The 12,406-nt window shown below is 33.3% G+C and overlaps 1 long non-coding RNA gene across 2 annotated transcripts; it reads right to left on the bottom strand.

Moving 5' to 3' along the window:
• Positions 1-9,141: 9,141 nt before the first annotated feature.
• Positions 9,142-11,683, bottom strand: LOC104214496 (uncharacterized). 2 transcript variants are annotated; one of them, XR_707928.2, is made up of 6 exons: positions 11,121-11,683; positions 10,957-11,016; positions 10,391-10,536; positions 10,188-10,216; positions 10,029-10,074; positions 9,142-9,525 (listed from the first exon to the last, which is right to left on the bottom strand). It is a non-coding gene; the product is annotated as an uncharacterized lncRNA (long non-coding RNA). The 2 variants fall into 2 exon arrangements; XR_707927.2 differs by lacking the exon at positions 9,142-9,525 and having other exon boundaries at positions 9,739-10,074.
• Between the last annotated feature and the right edge of the window lie 723 nt (positions 11,684-12,406).

The raw sequence follows: 12,406 nt of genomic DNA, 5'->3' as shown, positions 1-12,406 counted from the left end.
GCTCTTGGATTGAAAAATACTCTTTCTTTGGTGACTTACAGGTTTGGCTGCATTCTGAAAAAGTACGCAATGACTTTAGCGAGAAAAAATTGTAAGTGAAATAAGTATCTTTAACACACACACACACCCAAAAAAAACATATATATATATATAATACAAAACTACACTTTTCTGTATGAAGTATTCATACTGTAGGACAAAACTTCAACATCTTTAGTCTGAGTTTTAGAAAATGAACTAAATAATTTCAACATATTCTCTCTGAAGTTTGGAAAAAAATCATTACAAAAATTGCAGACTGCTGGACAAAAAGTCATTAAATACAACCTTCCTATTTACGGGAAATGCTTGCAAAAAAATTACAGCCTATAAAGTTCAAGTTTCCAAACTTATATATGAAGTTGGCGTACTACGCTATTACATTAAAATAACAACGCTACCTTCAAAATTGAAAAAAAATTATACAGAAAAACGAAACAAGATTTTTCATTTATAAAACATAATACAACATAAACATTAACAAAACACCACCATCATCAAAACATTAACAAAACAAAAGAAGAGCCATAAAAATATTAACAAAACACACAGAAGAAAAACATAAAAAAAAAAGTATTACAAAACTAAGCATCATCACCATCATCAGAACAATACTCCTCAATTTCTCGATATATCTTATCATCATCCGAATCAGAGATAATTATAGGATACTCGGGCAAAAGACCACAAAGTCTAATGAGATCGCACTTCAACTTGTTGAATTCAACACGCAACTGACTTTGTTCAACTATTACTCTGTCCATAAGATAAAGAAGACTCTTCAAGTTGTTTTGCAGCTTGTCATAGTCGTCCCATATGGGAAACTTAAAACTATCAAAACTGCTGGACAACCTTGTCAAACGAGGTTGAATAACCTTCACCACTGCATTCGAGGTTTATCCTGTTCTGGAATGATTCATCGACAAAAAATGGTGGTCTGATTCTTTCCCGATCAGCCTTTATTTGATCTCACGTCTGCATAAGAGTAACCATTGGTACATACTATTCCAATCAGACTTTAAACTCTCTCACTTCTATATAATTTCATCCATTGTAAGCTTCCTACTTCCGCTAGCACCAGACATCATTTTTTAAAAAAAGCTAAAAGGCTAAAGATGAATATAAATTTAAAGAAATATGATAGAAGTCTATGGATGACTATGAAATTTTCAAGTGAAGAGATTGTTAATATACCCAAAGAGTGCACCTAATCAATTTAATATTTATAAATGCAAAGGAAACAAGCAGGTGGTAAATGCAAAAAGAAATGTAACTTCAGCCTAATAAGTCCACAGTTTTTCTATAGCAAAAAAACAACTTCAGCCTGAAAACTTTTCATATAATCAAATCGAAAATACTTCATTTATTTTTGTAAATGCAAAAGTAACTTTTAAGCTCATTTACTATATGATCAAACAAATTTAAATGTAAGATGAAGTAGGTGATAAAATATTAAAAGTAGATAGTAAATGCAAAAAAGATAAATATCATTTAAAAATACCAAAACATGCTAAAGTTTTGTCCTGCAATCTAAGGTTTAGCAATGAGTTTTCCTTAAAAACTTCAGAACAAAAATGTTGAAGTTATTTAGTTCATGTGCTAAAATATCAGACGGAACATGCTGAAGTTTTTTTGTTCATTTCCTAACACTTTACATTAAACATGTAGAAGGTAAAACTTCATGCTAATATAACTTGAAGTTGTTTCACATTGAATCTAAAACTTCAAACCAAACATGATGAAGTTTTTGTCCTACAGTCAACACTTTTGTTATGAGTTTTATTCGAAACTTCAGCCTAAACAAGTAGAGTTCATTTGCTAAAAATTCAGACTAATCATGTCTGATTTCACAAAATCATAGTTAAGTTCATGATAAAAGAGACAAAAGTATTTGATACAATCTAAGACAACTTCAGACTAATTAACGCGAATAGAACAAAAATGTAAAAGACAGACATCACATAATTCAAAAAAATTAATGTATATTCATAAATCCAATTTTGTTTTCACTTACATCCTTGAAAAAATAACAAAAAAGAAAAAATTTATTTTTCATTTACAAGTTATTCTCTATCGAAAAATTCACATAGACTGTCTTCATATTCTCTATAGTCATGTCCTAGTTGCTCTTCTGGAGTTTCATAACCGCTATTTTCTTTCCACTTTCCATGAGCCCAAAGATTTGCAGGCAATTTTCTTCTGAATGTCAAGGCATCACTTTGATTGAATTTGAAGACATCATCTTGCTACAACCGCAACTCAAGGAACTTAAGAGCAAATATACCACAATCAATATTACAAAAAGAACATGAGAAAAAATTGAAGAATAGTTAACACAAAAAGAACAAACGATAAATGATGCATGGTAAACATATGCCAAACACGTACTTGTTATCCTGTAGGGGTATGTTCATCCACTTAATCGCAAATTTTTTCCACAAGATTTTCCCTATAAATTTTATTGTGTGTGCCAAAGTTCAAGCATTTGAAAGTGTGGGATCAACCAGGCATAATTTTTGGACATGTTCAACCGCACACTCATATGGTGTATTGCTCATGGAATTCCAAGAAAGTAGTGCGTAGATGTCTGCCCCTAATGGAAGAATACTTTTTCAGTAGATGCCCATGTGATACCACATGAAAGGTATTGCCTTTTACGTAGTTGGCCACCTTTTCAGCAGTTGATTCTTCAATAAACTATGTAAACTCGGTAAGATCCTCAATCCCCACTTCTTCTTCTTCATAATCCTCAGCTTCTTGTTTTTTGACAGTCCGCTTTCTCTTTGATTTGCTCTTTTTCCCTTCCATTTTTTCTCATCCATTCTCTTTTCCTTCCTTATTCTAATTTTCTCCTTTTGTTCATTTGAAGGATGAACACTAGCTAACTTAGTCATATACTGATCAAAAAATAAATTTGTTACTGCATATTTTGATTTTGGATAATTTGGAAGGTGATAGTAATATTTTTTCGCAAGAAATAAACACTCACTTCAATATGCTACAAATAAACAACAACAAAAGAAGATATATGAAATTAAGCAAAATATAATTCATAGTAAAAAATAAGTTTCGCTAATGAAATAAAAAACTTCAGCATGCATTAAGTATGAAGTTTAGAAAAAACGCATTACAAAACTACAAACTGCATGACAAAAATTAAAGCATATTCAGTATGAAGTGCTAACTTCAGCATGTTTAGTCTGAAGTTTTAGCAAATAAGTCAAATAACTTCAGCAGTTTTATAGCATACTTATGCCTGATGTTTACCAAATTACAGTACAAAACTTTAAAACAAACATAAGGCTGAAGTTTTAGGAAATACAGTTGAAAATAAATTCAAAAAACAAACTTAATAACTTACTTCATCCGAAAGATCAGAAGTAGGGTCCACAAGCTCGGTAAAGAATGACTTTGGAATATCAAAATTCCAGCTTCCAGCTAATTTGAATGGCTTGGAATCCACTTATATCCGTCTTCAACCAGTCTATAAATCTCTGCATCAATCCACTGTATTGATTAATATAATGGAAGGGACACCTTCGTGTAGTCTTTCCTGCTTTCCAATCTTGCCCCCTTGGATTTTGTTTAGGAATGACGTAAAAAGATTTCAACCAAATACTCTCCATACGAATTCTTTTTCCTATTTTAGCTGGTTTTCTTTTTGCTTGCTCTTCCTGCTGTTCCGTCACAACTAACTGTTGCGGTTCAGCAGCAGCTGAAAAATCCACAGCCATAGCGGGAGATACTTGACCAACTCCCTGTTGTTCACGATGTTTTTGTCTCTCTTCACCAACAACAACAACAACAGAATTACCTTCTACACCAGTGCCTTCTGCAGGAAGAGCAAGCAAAAAGAAAACCAGCTAAAATAGGGAAAAGGATTCGTATGGAGAGTATTTGATTGAAATCTCCTTACGTCATTCCTAAACAAAAGCCAAGGGGGAAAGATTGAAAAGCAGGAAAGACTACACGAAGATGTCTCTTCCATTATGTTAATCAATACAATGGATTGATGCAGAGATTTACAGACTGGTTGAAGACACCAGTGAATATAATTCCAAGCCATTCAGATTAGCTGGAATTTTGATATTCCAAAGTCATTCTTTACCAAGCTTGTGGACCCTACCTCTGATCTTTCGGATGAAGTAAGTTATAAAGTTTGTTTTTTGAATTGGTTTTCAACTCTATTTCCTAAAACTTCAGCCTAATGTTTGTTTTAAAGTTTTTGTACTGTAGTTTGGTAAACATCAGACTTATGCATGCTAAAAATTGATGAAGTTGTTTAGCTTATTTGCCAAAACATCAGACTAAACATGCTGAAGTTTTTTAATTTACTTCCTAACACTTCATACTGAATATGCTTAAGTTTTTGTCATGCAGTTTGTCGTTTGTAATGCATTTTTTCTAAACTTCATACTTATGCATGCTGAAGTTTTTTATTTCATTAGCTAAACTTATTTTTTACTATGAATTATATTTTGCTTAATGTCACATATTTTCTTTTGTTGTTGTTCATTTGCAGCATATTGAAGTGAGCGTATATTTCTTGTACAAAAATATTGTCATCACCTTCCAAGTTATCCAAAATCAAAATGTGCAGTAACAACTTTACTTTTTAATCAGTATATGACTAAGTTGGCTAGTGTTCATCCTTCAAATGAACAAAAGGAGAATATTTGAATAAGGAAGGAAAAGACAATGGAGGAGAAAAAAATGGAAGGAAAAAAGAGCGAATCAAAGAGAAAGTGGACTGTCAAAAAACGGGAAGCTGAGGATTATGAAGAAGAAGTGGAGATTGAGGATCTTACCGAGTTTACCTGGTTTATTGAAGAATCAACTGCTGAAAGGGTGGCCAACTACGTAAAAGGCATTGACCTCTCATGTAGTATCACATGGGCATCTACCAAAAATGTATTCTTTCCATTTCGACTTAAGCCGGGGAGGGGGGGTAGACATCTACCCACTACTTTCTTGGAATTCTGCACTTTAAAAAAAGAAACTATATTTTTGTGTGATTCCATGAGCAGTACACCATATGAGCGTGCGGTTGAACATGTCCAAAATTATGTCCGACTGATCCGACACTGTCTTAAATGCTTGAACTAGCACACACAATAAAATTTATGGGGAAAATCCCATGGAAAAATTTACGATTAAGTGGATGAACACACCCCTACAAGATAACAAGTACGTGTTTGGCATATGTTTACCATGCATCTTATGTTTATCGTTTGTTCTTGTTGTGTTAACTATTCTTCAATTTTTTCTCATGTTCTTTTTGTAGTGTTGATTGTGGGTATATTTGCTCTTAAGTTCCTTGAGTTGCAGTTGTAGCAAGATGATGTCTTCAAATTCAATCAAAGTGATGCCTTGACATTCAGAAGAAAATTGCCTACAAATCTTTGGGCTCATGGAAAGTAAAAAGAAAATAGCGGTTATGAAACTCCAGAAGAGCAACTAGGACATGACTATAGAGAATATGAAGACAGTCTTATAAATGAAAAACAATTTTTTTCTTTTTTGTTATTTTTTCAAGGATGTAAGTGAAAACAAATTGGATTTATGAATATACATTAATTTTTTTGCATTATGTGATGTCTGTCTTTTACATTTTTGTTCTATTCGCGTTAATTAGTCTGAAGTTGTCTTGGATTGTATCAAATACTTTTGTCTCTTTTATCATGAACTTAACTATATTTTTGTGAAATCAGCATGCTTAGTCTGAATTTTTAGCAAATGAACTAAATAACTTCTACTACTTGTTTAGGCTGAAGTTTCGAATAAAACTCATAACAAAAGTGTTGACTGTAGGACAAAAACTTCATCGTGTTTTGGTATAAAGTTTTTAGCAAATGAACTAAATAGCAAATTCAAGCTATATTAGCATGAAGTTTTACCTTCTGCATGTTTAGTGTGAAGTGTTAGGAAATGAATAAAAAAGCTGCAGCATGTTCAGTCTGAAGTTTTAGCACATGAACTAAATAACTTCAGCATTTTTGTTCTGAAGTTTTTAGGGAAAACTCATTGCTAAATCTCAGACAGCAAGACAAAACTTCAGCATGTTTTGATATTTTTTAACTTGATACTTATTTTTTTGCATTTACAAGCTATTTTTCGTCTTTTATCACCTACATCATCTTACATTTAAATTTGTCTGACCATATAGTAAATGAGCTGAAAAGTTACTTTTGCATTTACAAATAATAAATGAAGTATTTTCGATTTGATTATGTAAAAATTTTCAGGCTGAAGTTATTTTTTTACCATAGAAAAACTGTGGACCTGAAATTACATTTCTTTTTGCATTTACTACCTACTTGTTTTCTTTTACCACCTACTTATCTTGTTACATTCAATTTCTCTAAACGTAAAACAGTAAACAGACTTGAAAAGTTACCTTTGCATTTATAGATATTAAACTGATTAGGTGCATTCTTTGGGTATATTAATAATCTCTTCGCTTGAAAATTTCATAGTCATCCATAGACTTCTATCATATTTCTTTAAATTTATATTCATCCTTAGCCTTTTAGCAATTTTTAAAAAATAATGTCTGGTGCTAGAGGAAGTAGGAAGCTTATAATGGATGAAATTATGTAGAAGTGGGAGAGTTTAAAGTCTGATTGGAATAGTAACGTACCAATACCTAATCTTATGCAGACGTGGGATCAAATAAAGATTGATTGGGAAAGAATCAAATCGCAGTTTTTTGTCGATGAAAATCACTCGAGAACAGGCTGAACCTCGAACGCAGTTGTGAAGGTTATATTCAACCTCGTTTGACAAGGTTATCTAGTAGTTTGGGAAAAAGGCCAAAATTGTCCCTATACTATCGAAAATTAGTCTTGTTTATACCCGTTTCTACTTTCGGTCCAAATATACACCCACTGTTAAGTAAAGTATACAAACCCGTCTCTAATCCTAACACGTGGCAGTAGGACCCCTCATTTAATGTGCCAACTGGGCAAATACTAACCCGAATTATAGAGACCCGTGCTCATTTTTTTGACCCCTCCCTTCCCGTTTACCCTCTTTTTGTGAAGATTTAAAGATCAGAAAAATGAATACAGAATAAAAGAAATCAAAGCCTAAAAGTATTTCAGGTCTGTAAACATGAACATCTTTGAGGATTTATATATTGAATGATGAACCATGTAAAAAGTTGTAGCCACATCCTACTCACCTCCCAACCAGCCGCCGCCAGCCGCCTTCACCTTCATCAAAACAGCCACCGCTTCACCAGTCCATCACCTTCGTTCACCAATTTATGACAGAAAATAGATTGTTTGGAATGATATGTGGGAAATATCTCTTGTTTTATCAGTGTAATTTTTTGAAAACCAATCTAATGACTATTTGTACAAGTAAATTTTTGGGGATTATCTTTGATTTTAAATGGAAGAAAATTGTGTTTCTCAATCGGACATGGAGATAAAGTTGCCAGCGACCTCTGCCCTGACAACCACCACACTGCCCTTCTTCCTCCTCCAGAATTTCTTTGTCATAATCCATCAAAGTTGAAATTTTTGAACAAACTTGTCTTTCTTATAACTCATCGAAGTGTTCAATTCTAAAAACAATAAGCAATCTTGAGAAATTGGCTCTATTAAAGTTAGTTTACTCTAAGATCAATATGATTCAATACCACCTAAGCTTGAGGTTTGATATTAACTTTACCATTGTTGAATCACCACGAATGAAGCTTGAGGTTTGAAATTTGAAAATCCAAATCTGAAAAACGTTGATGATTCTTTGCGAATTTGTTTTAGGACTCGTTTGATTGAGCTTAACCTTAAAGTTTCACTGTTGTTTCGTTAGTTTGTGCGGAGGAAATCTCAAAATCACCATTGTTTGGGGTTTAAGAAAAATTGAAGAGGACAAACTAGGTCTCTTCTAGAGTATTAGCTTCTGGTGTTCTTGAGAAGTTTTCATGATAACAATAGTAAATCAATCGCAGTTAAATAGAAACAAGAATTGAAAAAAGCAAAAGAAAATACAAGTTACACAAGTGTTGTCATCTTATATTTTTCTAGTCATATTTTTCTCGATGAAGAAGAAAAAGACGAAAAGTAGGGTCGGGCGAGTTTTTAAAATGGGTTCATATTTGCTTAGTTGGCAAATTATTATGGGGTCGGGCGAGTTTTTAAAATGGGTTCATATTTGCTTAGTTGGCAAATTATTATGGGGTCCTGGTGCCAAGTTGGACATATGTTAGGGTTTGGGATAGTCTTATTTACTATGTTAACGGTAGGGACAATTTTAGACGAAAAGTAGAAACGGGTATAAACGTGGCTAATTATCCAAAGTAGAGGGACAATTTTAGAGCCTTTTTCCCTTGATTGTTTTAAGTTTCCATCTGTGATGGTGATGATGCTTAGTTTTTGTAATACTTTTTTTTTATGTTTTTCTTAAGTGTGTTTTGTTAATGTTTTTATGGCTCTTCTTTTATTTTGTTAATGTTTTGATGATGGTGGTGTTTTGTTAATGTTTATGTTGTATTATGTTTTATAAATGAAAAAATTTGTTTCGTTTTTCTGTATAATTTTTTTCAATTTTGAAGGCTGCATTTTCATTTTAATGTAATAACGTAGTACGCCAACGTAAAACTGCATGCCTTGTAAGCTAAAGTTAGCATATATAAGTTAGAAACTTGAACCTTTTTTATCTGAAGTTTATAGGCTTTAGTTTTTTTTCAAACATTTTCCGTTAATAGGCGTTGTAACTATATCTTTTAAGAGTCAGACTTATCTGTGCGGAATTTTTTTGTTCATTTCCTAAAACTTCACACAAAATATGCTGAAGTTTTGTCCAGCAGTCTGCAATTTTTGTAATGATTTTTTTCCAAACTTCAAAGAGAATATGTTGAAGTTATTTAGTTCATTTTTTAAAACTCAGACTAAAGATGCTAAAGTTTTGTCCTGCATTATGAATACTTCATACTGAAAGGTGTAGTTTTTTATTATATATATATATATATATATATATATATATATATATATATATATATATATATATATTTGTGCGTGTGTTAAAAATATGTATTTCACTTATAGTTTTTTCTCGCTAAAGTCATTGCGTACTTTTTCATAATGCAACCAAATCTGTAAGCCGACAACAAAAATGAGTGGTTTGTACTTCAAGCAATATATAAAAGACCAAGGATTATTGGACGCTGGAGTATTTTTCAACGTGTTTCTTGGAATATGGATGAGTTGCTGGAGAAGACAAGCAAGTTGTTCTGTTATGCCCAATTTGTTTACAGCGACTGCATTTGGTAGACTTCAATGGTACTGTTTCAGTCGCAGGGATATGCCTCTTCTTTTGTCTTCTTCCTTGTAGAATCTCTACATCGGGAGGTTTTGTGATTTCAGATTTTACATTTTGTGGTATATCCCATTAACTTTGATTTCCCACAGTATTCACATGTCCTTCATATGTTTTGAGCCATGTTTCCCTTGAATACCATTTTGAGCAGTAATCAGATTTCTGCAAATACCTCTTATTAATAGCAGTAATTGCATGCGGACAGGGCAATTTATCAAGTTGGAATTCCAAGCAGTCACAAGTTCTCTTCTTTAAGTCCACAATGAATTCCATTCCTTCACTATTTATTCTAAACAACATTGAATCAAGGTTGAATATCTAAGAAGGAATAACAATGAATTCCATTCCTTCACTATTTATTCTAAACCACAACTTTCTGGTTTCGTGATTATGGCAGATGTGAGAGGAGATCTGAGGAGGGACAGAGTGATGGAGGAAAACGGTAAAGCGATTTATGCGTGATGCATCTTTTATATCTTTTGTCAGGTGTATAATGGTTATATTATTAAGGATTTTTTATCAGCTGGCTATCAAATCAATAATTTTTAAAAATAGGATACAAGTTAAAAGGTGGCACAAATATAAGGTACGGCTACAAATTGCACAAGATCTCCCCTCCAGCGCAGTAGAAGTGTTTCGCGAATGCTAATAAATAGTAGTAGTACCTGATAAGCTGTCTGCACTTAGGGCATTTCTTCCCCCAAACACTTCCTACCGAAATTGTAGACATAATTGGACCAAATAAGTTAGAACCTATTACTGGAAATTTCTACTAAGTATTGTTGTATGAATCTGAGTTAGTGTGGATGTCAATTAGATTGTACCTGTGTTCAAAACAAATCTCCAAACAAATCTGCAAATACAAATAAAATAACTCAAACTCGACATTTTGCTAAAGGCAATAAGCATTCCTGTGGATTTTGGACTGAAATAAATGCTCATCAACATTTTGCAAACTTGAAATTTTGTAAAAGGCAACAGAAGAAAATGCACATCAACATTCAAGAATAGACTCCGTGACACTTACAGCGCAAGAAAGCTCTTCACGAAGTTGATCTATGCAGAGATTGGCTGAAGCAGAAGAGCTTTGTTCTTTTGATGCTTCAGCCTTTTTGTTATCTCCTTCTCCCGTGGATTTTGGTTCTGTCTTCTTCTTCTTCTTCTTCTCAGTTTCTACTCAACATTGAAATGAAAACTATTTTACTACTTGTAACATGTTGAAATTAAGGTTTACTCAGAGGAGTTGGCTCTGGCTTCCTTTTCTCAGTTTCGGCTAAACATTGGAATGATCTTTTTTTCTAGTTGTAACATGTTGAGATTAAAGTTGCTCAATCCTTTTGTTGGTACACTTACATCAAGTATGGTGTTTGGCTTCTGTCTTTTTAATTTGTTATTTTTTTTATGTCAGCAGAAAATATAGATGAAACTATAGTATTGAAGAACCCAAATGAAACAGTTCTTAATTGAACAAAGTAAATATTAAGAATTCATACATATGACTCCAACTAATTCGGAATTAAAGCATAGTAATTAGTTGTTGCAAGTATTTACTACTAAATAATTCAAATTTGTGAAATGACAAAAAAGAAAAACCTTGTTTTGCAGGGTCATCATCATCATCAAGATCAAGAAGCAGGGCTCCACTTCTGAGACCTTCGTTTCCCGGAAATATCACAAAAATTTGAGCATTTCCAATCACCCAAATAAAAATTGCCGAGAATTTAATCAGACAATGTTCAATGTGACAGTGTAATTACCTTCTGGAATTCGAAGGCGGAGTCAGAAACGCTGCAAACCAGGAAGTTTCTTCTGTTTATGCTGGGATTCTGCAGTGTCTTCGGCAATAAGACTGGCTACAAGCAGCGCCTCTTCGTCCCAAGTCCCAACCTGCCATTTCAGCCACTGATCTGAATCTTGGGCTGAACAACGCCTCACGTTTTTCTCCATTTTCGACTTTTGGGTTACTGGGGCTTTTCTTCACCTCTTCATTCAACATTCTGTTTGTGATGAAACGAAAATGGATGCAGGTTTTTGGCATTAACGGTCAAGTATCTCGAATGCAACATGGGCTTCTTTCTGGGCCTAACGGCTATCTTTTTCTCTGGCTTCTCACTTTTTGTCCTTGTGTTTTAGGTTAACTCTAGTTTTAGTCCATCTATTACAGTATTTAATACATTTGCCCTTAGATACTATGAAGTTAATGACCTCCAATACATGTAAATCACAACCTCGCCAGCTAAACTAGTTCTCCGAGGCTTGGGTAATTATGCGATGCAAGACCTATATAATCACGAACCAACGTGTTATATGACAAAAATATTAATTTACCATGCAATATCTTGCAAGGTTGTGCACTTTATTCTTCAACAAAACTTTGTGAATTTTCATCCGTTAAGACTTAAGAGCAAAGAAAGGAGGGATTGTGATTGTGAGGGAAAGGCGGCTTAAGGCCTAAGCCAAAAAAACCCTTTTGTTTTAGGCCTTCAAAACCTTGAAAAAGGGCAGCCCGGTGCACTAAGCTTCCGATATGCGCGGGTCCAAAAAAGGCTAGACCACAAGGTTATATTGTACGCAATCTTATCTTGCATTTCTGCAAGAGGAAACTCACATGTCATCAACTTTCCAGCCAAGCCTTATCCTCCAAAACCTTGAGACCTCATAAATTATTACTTAGTTTATAACCCAATCTTTTTTGAAAGAATATATTGAAGTTTGTAGAGAATAAAATGTACAAAATCTTTGTAAGAAGGAAAGAAGCCAATCAACTTTCTAATTGATGATTACCGAAAAAGACTAACTTAAAAAAATTGGTTTTAAGACAAATTTTATTGAACCACTTTTGTTTCAGATTGAGATAGTGATAGCGATGAACATGAGAAAGTATTATACAGTCAAATATTTCCGGAACCAATTTTTTTATGTTATCTTATAATATATGTTCTCTATAGCGACTTCGCTATAACATCCAAAAATATCCGGAACAAATGAGGCTGTTGTAGAGAGGTTTAACTGTAATTGTTGTAGTAGAAACAAAATAATAACT

The sequence above is a fragment of the Nicotiana sylvestris genome, chromosome 2 (assembly GCF_000393655.2).
Source record: "Nicotiana sylvestris chromosome 2, ASM39365v2, whole genome shotgun sequence".
Classification (NCBI taxonomy): domain Eukaryota; kingdom Viridiplantae; phylum Streptophyta; class Magnoliopsida; order Solanales; family Solanaceae; genus Nicotiana; species Nicotiana sylvestris.
This window is presented reverse-complemented; position numbering and strand designations above follow the sequence as displayed.